This window comes from Mus caroli, unplaced genomic scaffold (assembly GCF_978045245.1).
Source record: "Mus caroli unplaced genomic scaffold, Mus_caroli_1 scaffold_13, whole genome shotgun sequence".
NCBI lineage: Eukaryota > Metazoa > Chordata > Mammalia > Rodentia > Muridae > Mus > Mus caroli.
In genome coordinates, this window is record NW_028227268.1 from 75863395 (window position 1) to 75871773 (window position 8379).

General features: G+C 38.2%; 1 non-coding gene across 1 annotated transcript; it reads right to left on the bottom strand.

Annotated features, from left to right (window-relative positions):
- Nucleotides 1-997: 997 nt before the first annotated feature.
- LOC115032586 (U6 spliceosomal RNA) lies at nucleotides 998-1104 on the bottom strand. Its single transcript, XR_003838231.1, has one exon. It is a non-coding gene; the product is annotated as a U6 spliceosomal RNA (small nuclear RNA).
- Nucleotides 1105-8379: the final 7275 nt, after the last annotated feature.

The following is an 8379-nucleotide window of genomic DNA, read 5'->3' on the forward strand; positions in this document are numbered from 1 at the left end:
GTGAAAGTGGTGTGTTGAAGTCTCCCACTATTATTGTGTGAGGTGCAATGTGTGCTTTGAGATTTACTAAAGTATCTTTAATGAATGTGGCTGCCCTTGTATTTGGAGCATAGATATTCAGAATTGATAGTTCCTCTTGGAGGATTTTACCTTTGATGAGTATGATGTGCCCTTCCTTGTCTTTTTTGATGACCTTGGGTTGGAAGTCGATTTGATTAGATATTAGGATGGCTACTCCAGCTTGTTTCTTCATACCATTTGCTTGGAAAATTGTTTTCCAGCCTTTCATTCTGAGGTAGTGTCTATCTTTTTCTCTGAGATGAGTTTCCTGTAAGCAGCAAAATGTTGGGTCCTTTTTGTGTAGCCAGTCTGTTAGTCTATGTCTTTTTATTGGGGAGTTGAGTCCATTTATATTAAGAGATATTAAGGAAAAGTAATTGTTGCTTCCTTTTATTTTTGTTGTTAGAGTTGGCATTCTGTGCTTGTGGCTGTCTTCTTTTAGGTTTGTTGAGGGATTACCTTCTTGCTTTTTCTAGGACATGGTTTCTGTCCTTGTATTGTTTTTTTGTTTTTTTTGTTTTTTTTTTTCTGTTATTATCCTTTGAAGGGCTGGATTCGTGGAAAGATAATGTGTGAATTTGGTTTTGTCGTGGAATACTTTGGTTTCTCCATCTATGGTAATTGAGAGTTTGGCTGGGTATAGTAGCCTGGGCTGGAATTTGTGTTCTCTTAGTTTCTGTATAACATCTGTCCAGGCCCTTCTGGCTTTCATAGTCTCTGGTGAAAAATCTGGTGTAATTCTGATAGGCTTGCCTTTATAGGTTACTTGACCTTTTTCCCTTACTGCTTTTAGTATTCTATCTTTATTTAGTGCATTTGTTGTTCTGATTATTATGTGTCGGGAGGAATTTCTTTTCTGCTCCATTCTATTTGGAGTTCTGTAGGCTTCTTGTATGTTCATGGGCATCTCTTTCTTTATGTTTGGGAAGTTTTCCTAAAAAATATGGAATGCTTCACGAATTTGAGTGTCATCCTTGCGAAGGGGCCATGCTAATCTTCTGTGTATCGTTCCAATTTTAGTAAATGTGCTGCCGAAGCTAGCACGAAAATAGTGTTTAAAACTAAGAAGCTGGACACACACACACACACACACACACACACACACACACACAGACTGAATAATGGTAAAAAATAAAGTTCATAAAAAGTAAAATGTTATACTACTTAGTAGAATCTTGATGAAATTAAATTGATTTAATTTATAAATGTATAGTTAATTTTTAAAGTATGTCTTTATCCAAGTCTTTGCTGATAGAATAAATCAAATGTATGAATAAAGTATGGGAGGGCTACTTTTTGCTTATAAGGAAGGCAGTCCTTGGGAGCTCTTCTATAAAGACTTCATGATCAAAGGAACATGTTATAGAATATGATGGATTCCTCTCCACCCATCCCCCCAACCCCACCCTCACTGCCCACTGAGTAAACTGAGTCCTCTAAGTAGAATGATGGCTGGAGCAGACTTTGCAACAGGTGAGAAAGCTCATGAATTTGGTCATAACTCATTCTCAGACAGAACACCAACATCCTTACAGAAGAACATCACTTCTGGAAACTTTTAACTTCAAACTCATATTGAAAAGAAGGAAGAACACGTTGCAAAGTTTTAGCGGTGTCCCCTGCCCCAACTCAGAAGAATCAAAATCCCACTTGTCTCATGATCTTCACTTTAGATAAGTCTCACAGAGACATATAAATCTGCCTAAGAAAGGGGAGGGGAGGAGAGCAGAACTAGAGTATTGTGGGGGAAAATGTTCGCTTTTTTTTTTTAATCTGGTCCATATTAAAAAAATAAAATAAAATAAAACAAAAAAAACTAGTTTTGTTTTTTTTTTCCTAAGATTTATGCTCTGTATGAGTAGAATACTAACTTTCTGGTTTGTTTATTGAATATCTTTAAGAGCCTGGGAGGACATAAAGCTAGACTTCTTAGAACTGAAGAAGGCATACTACAGCCTGTAATCATGGGTTTAGAAAAACTACTTACATGTTGTTTTTAGCTTTGAACATAAAAAAAAAAAAAAAAAAAAAAAAAAAAAAAAAAAAAAAAAAAAAAAAAAACTAACAACAACAAAACCAAAAACCAAAAAAACCATGCAGGCCTGTTCATGTGTTGTCTATTGGTGCTCTGGAGCTCCAGATGACAATGCTAAATAGTTACAAAGAGATAGTATGGCTTGATGAATATTCAGTGTCTTATCTTGGTCTCTTTAGTGCTGTTCCAGCACAACACCTGGGACCTTAAAGAGCAGAGAACCACTTCATACAATTCTAATGCCAGAGGCTGACGTTCAAAGAAGAGTCTGCATCCAGCAAAATTCTGGCTGTCCCAGGCTAGAAGGTGAAAGGGGTAGAGAACACAGAGAGAACAGCAGAGAAGGAAGAGGGGAGAGAGGAAGAGAAAGAAATGGGGGGGAGGGTAGAAGTAGAGTGGAGTGAGGAAAGGGGCTTGCTCTTTTATCTGGTACCCAAACCAACCAACATCCAGGAGGCTAGCCTGTCTCATGATAATAAGGAGAATCTGCACTCAAGGGCAGAGTATCCCGATCCACTCACATTATACTTCATTGCCTCAGGAATTAAGTCTCTGGCACATGATTGGGGATGGGGGCAGGATATATTCAAACCATAGCAAGACCACTTCTACTAAAAGGAAACATTTTTTGCTGAGCCCTGCTTTACATAATAGAAAAGTTATGACAGCAAAATTTCGGGTTCTTTTCTCTCTGTAAAACTTCTGTGTGATTAGTTTCTTGGCCCAGAGGGTGAACTATTGGATATAGATGAGATTGGTGAGGTGGGTTAAGGGGGAGAGCGTGGGATAATCTGCTTTTTATTCCCCCATGCACTACATTCCGGATTTACAAATCACTGGTCTCAGACTTTCCTTGGTGCCCTGTTACCTGAAATAAGCTGATGCAAGACAGTTGCTTTCAACTGTCATCTTTATTTATTATACATCTTTCCTTTTATAGAGAAAAGAACAAAAATGAAGTAGTCTGTACTGAGCTCACTTTTCTTATAAGTCAGTAGCAACCGATACCAGGAGTAGACAGCACAAAAATATGGCTCAGAACCTGCTGTCAGCTCGATGCTCTGACTTCTCTCCCTCGGGATCAATAGAGCCACCCACCACCAGCTGAACTTTGTAATCGAGGCCCTACTGTAACTCTATGATGGGCTCTTCCCTTTTGACCGCCTGTACCTGAGCTAAATTTATTTCTCCTCTGATCTTTACATGAGTCTAATCACCTAGGGATAAAAAAGAGAATTTTTAGCACACCTTCTACCATGGGAGGAGTGGAGCATATATATATATATATATATATATATATATATATATATATATATATATATGGGGCATTTTTAAAACTTGTCTTTTGCAATTTTTAAAAGACAAAAATCGCTACTTCTGGGAAATAAGATGAGTCACTGGAGGGTTATCATAGGATCCCAGAAGTGAGAGAAAATTGGTACAAAAACCTGCTCTGAAGGGTGGAGGGAAGAAAAGGGGAAAAGATTGTAGGAGGGAGTGACCAGGAGGGGGGCAGTGAGCAGGATGTAAAGTGAATAAGTAAAAAAAGAAAAATTAATTAAAAAAATTTAAGAAGTCTCTATAGCTAAAATTCGTTGACTGAGAGCAGCTGATAACACGACAGAGTTGTCCTGTTCCTGTTGAGAGCCAAGTAAATGGGGAAGCCCAATTGCTAATCTACTGTATTAGATTAGACATAGATAGGGCTAGGAGGGATTGCTGGGTGTCCCTGGCATTATATCACCCTGAAATGGCCTGAGTATGGGGACAGTGGTCAGGGACAGGTGTCCCTTGAGTGGCACAAGCAGTCTAACCCTCATCAGTGGGCTCATGTCACAAAAAGGAAAGGGTGAGACATACACTTGAGAATTTTGAAGTATACTCAAAACTCCAGCTATTAATAACTTGTGTGTCATAGTATACATAGTTTTCAATCAAAAGAATCAAAATCTTATCTAACAACAGAATCTTGTTTACTTTATGATCAGAGATTAAGTTGTGCTATTATGCAAAGGGGACAATCAAATCCTTCATTCTCTACTCTTGGTGGCTGTCAAACTCTAATCCTGTAGATGGTTTGGGGGTTAACAAACGGTGTGTGAATGCTTGAGCAGGACAATACTTTATTTCCAGGCACGTTTTAAAAATTATCGGGCTTTTTATTGATATTTTTACACTTGGTTGAAAGAGTAGGCTGTTATATTGATGAATATCTTTAGGAAAATGCAAATTATCTCTTTGCTCAGACTCCAAATAAAACCAGAGCTTTGTACAGTTCTTTTTTTTTTTTTTTAAATCTAATCTTAGTAAGTCAGATACAAACAACAGTTTAAGAAGATGATTTGAGTAGCCTTGGCGTGTCATGGCAGAGTAAAATCTAAAGAGATAATGGGGGTGGGGTAAAATGTGGGAGTGGCTTGGAGAGGGACTATTGGTGAGCCCAGGAATCCCTCTTTTCTTTGGCCTATTCCTTCTCTGCTTCTGTTACAGCAGTGCCTCAGAGTATGAGAAGCTGCCAGCTCAAATATCTACAGTTAGAGTATCTTCTCATCAGAGGAACAGAGGTTTGGCAAGACCCATCAGAAAGGGTAGTGAATGGAGCTAGAGAGATGGCTCAGTAGTTCAGATTCCATACTGCACTTACAGAGGACCTGAGTTTAGTTCCCAGCACTTATAGTGTGAAGCTCACCAATACCTGTAACTCAACTCCAACACATCACTTACCTTGTTCTGGCCTTCAAGGGAATCTGCCCTTACACATATATACAGTTCAAACTAAAATAAATCTGAGAGAAAGAGAGAGAGACGGAGACAGAGACAGACAGAGAGACAGCGAGACAAAGAGAGACAGAGAAAGACAGAGACAGAGAGAGTTGAGCACTATTCAAGTTGTTAGTAGGGAAATATTCAGTGTTCTTTGATTTTCCAGTTAATTGTAAACTTATGTATTAAGGGCTGATAACGAATTTGAAAATTTCTAACCAAGTCAGACTGAATATATGCTTTAAGTGCATTTGGCCTCTTGTCTGAATTTCTGACTTCTCCAATGCAGTCTCTGAAGTTAGAGAACCCTCCTTTGCAAGCACAGAAAGTCCCCAGAGAGGATTCAACAAAACTAATAACTAGGAACACACTAACATTCCAGAATATGTACCTATGCACAAGCACTCCATCAGGTACTGAAGGAATTGTTAGGACATTTACAATGATTTTTAAGTAATCTCAAAATGCCTATTTTTAAAGCATATGTTACATTGGTATGGTATGTGTGTGTGTCTCTCTCTCTCTATATATATATATACACACACGCACACACACATATATATACATATATATAATTGGTATAATATATAGGTATATAATATTATATATAATATACATTATACATAGAGAGAACATATATGTATATATGTATGTATAATTTATAAACACCCATATGGTATATATATATATATATATATATATATATATATATATATATGTGTGTGTGTGTGTGTGTGTGTGTTCTTAAATACTTTAGAGTGAAATAATTTTAGAAAGCATGAAGATACAAGTAAAATCAAAGAAATTGTGTCTTTCCCAGTACTGAGAAGCTACATGCAAACCTCTTGCATGTCCCAGTGCCTTAAAGAGTCTGTATGCACTTTCTTGCTTCCTTAGAGTTAACAAGTACTCAATTGTGCTGGAAGTACACTGGAAGTCCTAAGGTGGAAAGAAGATGAAGTTGGGGAAAAACAAAAGGTTCTTTTGAGATAGAATGTTTTGATTTACCTATTAGTACTGAAAGTAAGTTTAAAAGAGTCCTCTCATCCCTCATCTATGTTGGACTGTTCTTTCTATAGTATACTGCATCATTACTGGGGTGCCATATTGATTCCATCAGTGCTGAATGACTTCACATCATAAAATTCCTTAGAGGACCATGTGCCAGGTACCACCATGGCCCAGGCACAGAAAAGCAATCCTTTTATAGATAGTCATTTGGTTCTTAAAATGATTTATTGATGACTCTACAGGCTCCAGGAAGTATCTTACATTTCTCATAGAGACAGTCACTTAATTTTGAGCATGATGCTGAGCCAACAAAATGTCCATTCATTAATATGATACCACTGGGCTTCAAAGAGAATAAGTGATTTGCCCTGGTCCTGTAACTCCAGGAAGTGATGTCAGTGCAGTTCTGTCAGGGTATCCAACCTGTAATCACAAAGGCTATATAGTCCTTTATATTCCAACTACCACAGCAAACTGGGCTCAGACCTCAGCAACACCTTCGCAACAACTAAGCTGCACTCTGTGTTCATGTGCAGTTTTGACAGCTGCTGAATCTACTTCCACTGCTTGTCTTTTACTATGACGTCAGCAGATCAGGAACAATGGATTGCAAATACCGAAGAAGACTTATTTACTTGGTTTTATTTGCTTAACCAGTTTCTTTTTTTCCCCCTCCCATCAAGGTAGATAAATCAATGTACAAAAAAGTGGCATTTTGTTCTTCAGTGTCAACATCTCCCTTTAATTTCTGGTGCTAGAGGTCAAACCCAGGGCTGTATAAATGCTCTACTACTGAGCTACACAGAGACACAGTTTACCTCTTTCTAGTTTGTTCTTTAGTGCTCAGAGGAAAGGACATTATAAGCATTGTACGCCCAGAAATGCTTTTAGCATATACCCCTATCTATTTTAAATTAATGAGCACACTTTAAAAATCATCCTATATAAATGCATATATGTGTGCTGTGTTTTTGATGGTGACGCGGTATTAAGTCATTTGTCATACAGCTTTTAAAGGTCGCCCTGCTGTTCTAAAAATGATGCACCTGCCTTCAGGGTATGTGCATTTCTATAGTGGAAAAAGACACTATGTGAGTACTTCAAAATGTATTGTTATGAGGTTAGGAGATGGTTCAGTTGGTAAAGTGATTGCTGTTTCACCATGAGGATCTTTCAGAGTTCAACCTCTGAAACCCATGTCTAAAGCTAAGTGTGTAGTATGTACTTGTACCTGCAGTGCTTATGTGTCAGGGACAGAAGGGCCCATGTAATTCTACATGTTAAGCCCCTGGTCTTAGTATGAAAATCTGTCTCAAAAATCAAAGTACACAGCTCCTGAGGAATGACATCTGAGGTTGACCTGTGGATTCTACAAATATGGCATACAGCAAATACACTACAGATACACACACATGTTGTATGATCAGTATGTCTAAATAAAAATATATACACTGTCCAGCATGTGTGATATTGTCTTTTTTCATAACTTAGATCAGCTAAAATGCATTCACTATTCTTCTAGGATGAGTATTTAGGTTATCTTCAGACTTTTGTTGCTAGAGCACAAAGCCTCGACTATCACTTTAATGTTACCTTTCTTGTATGGGAAAATATACTTTTGTGAATGATTTCCATACAGATTTAGAATGGGGATTGGCTATTATTTTTAAGAGACACTCAAGCTCCCTATGTTTGTTTGACTTAGGAATGTAAAGTTCCCTGCCAGAATGTGAGATGTGAAGTCTAAGACTTTATATCCAAAAGAGTACTAGTTAGTGGCTAAACTGATGAAGAGGGAGATGGATCCCAGTGCTGAGTTGACCAGGCAAGCCTTACCTGTTCCCCAGCCTCAGGAAAATATCTTCACAGGCAGACTTTCTTGCTGCCTAGCATATTTCCTGTCTCCTCTGCTCTCTACCCCTGCTGTCACTAACAACAACTTGGCTGCAATACAAGCAATATCACCGTTACCTCTCTTGGCCCTTGTCATATTTTATTCTGGGCCTGAGCTTTTGCAGATTGTTAGCAGCGATCAGCTATAAAAATAGTCCACTTGTAATACAGGACATAAAAGTGCAGGGTGGGTTGTGGGCTCTCAGCGAGTCCTGTTAACCTTTGCAGAACTTACTGTGATGTACTGACCAAGACAGGATATTACCTGACTGAGGGAAAGGGGGGACAACAAGAGCATTTGGATGATGAAGGATGATGTATCTATTTCATCAGTTGAAGGGCTGGGAGAGATAGTCGCTAATTTTATGATCAAGCTCTCATTGTCCCTGGCTTTACAAGAAAAGTAGCACTCGATTGTAAATATCAGAAGGGGGATTAAAAATGCTTCTTCTTTGCTCTGAGTCATTGTGGACTCCAAAGAAAGCTGCAGTGTGTACAAAAACTGCCTTCCCATTCAATTGAATAAATGTCAACTTGAAAACCAGAAAGAAAAATGCCATTAGGAGATCTTCTAAAATACAAAAATCTTCAAATATCTCAGAAAGAACTCGCCGGGA